General features: G+C 30.1%; 1 protein-coding gene across 1 annotated transcript in view; it reads right to left on the bottom strand.

The window, feature by feature from the left end:
* The window catches only part of LOC107714615 (protein tyrosine phosphatase type IVA 3), a 43850-nt gene that overhangs the window by 24984 nt on the left and 18487 nt on the right, over positions 1-379 (bottom strand). The window lies entirely within an intron of this gene.

The raw sequence follows: 379 nt of genomic DNA, 5'->3' as shown, positions 1-379 counted from the left end.
GCTGAAAACCAAAACCGAAAATGCTTTGTAATGATTATTTATTATTTTATTAAATAATATAAAGTAATTTTGTAAGACAGTAAAACAATAAAACTGGACAGAATTTATATTAATATTGGTAACACTTTACAATAAGGTTCACTTTACAATAAGTTATTTTTTTTCCAATTTCTATGTAAAAACAACACTATGTAAAACCCCAACACTAGGGGTCGACCGATATGTGTTTTTCAGGGCTGATGCCGAAACCGATTATTACAGATCAAGTAGACCGATAACCGATATTTTGAACCGATATATATGTCTGGCGAAAAAATGAAAATTAATCTCAAAATTAATAATAACAAGGGCTCTGACAAAAACTGCCTTCCCTGGTGTT

Source organism: Sinocyclocheilus rhinocerous, unplaced genomic scaffold (genome assembly GCF_001515625.1).
Source record: "Sinocyclocheilus rhinocerous isolate Xijiao unplaced genomic scaffold, SAMN03320098_v1.1 scaffold3008, whole genome shotgun sequence".
Taxonomy (NCBI): Eukaryota; Metazoa; Chordata; class Actinopteri; order Cypriniformes; family Cyprinidae; genus Sinocyclocheilus; species Sinocyclocheilus rhinocerous.
This window is presented reverse-complemented; position numbering and strand designations above follow the sequence as displayed.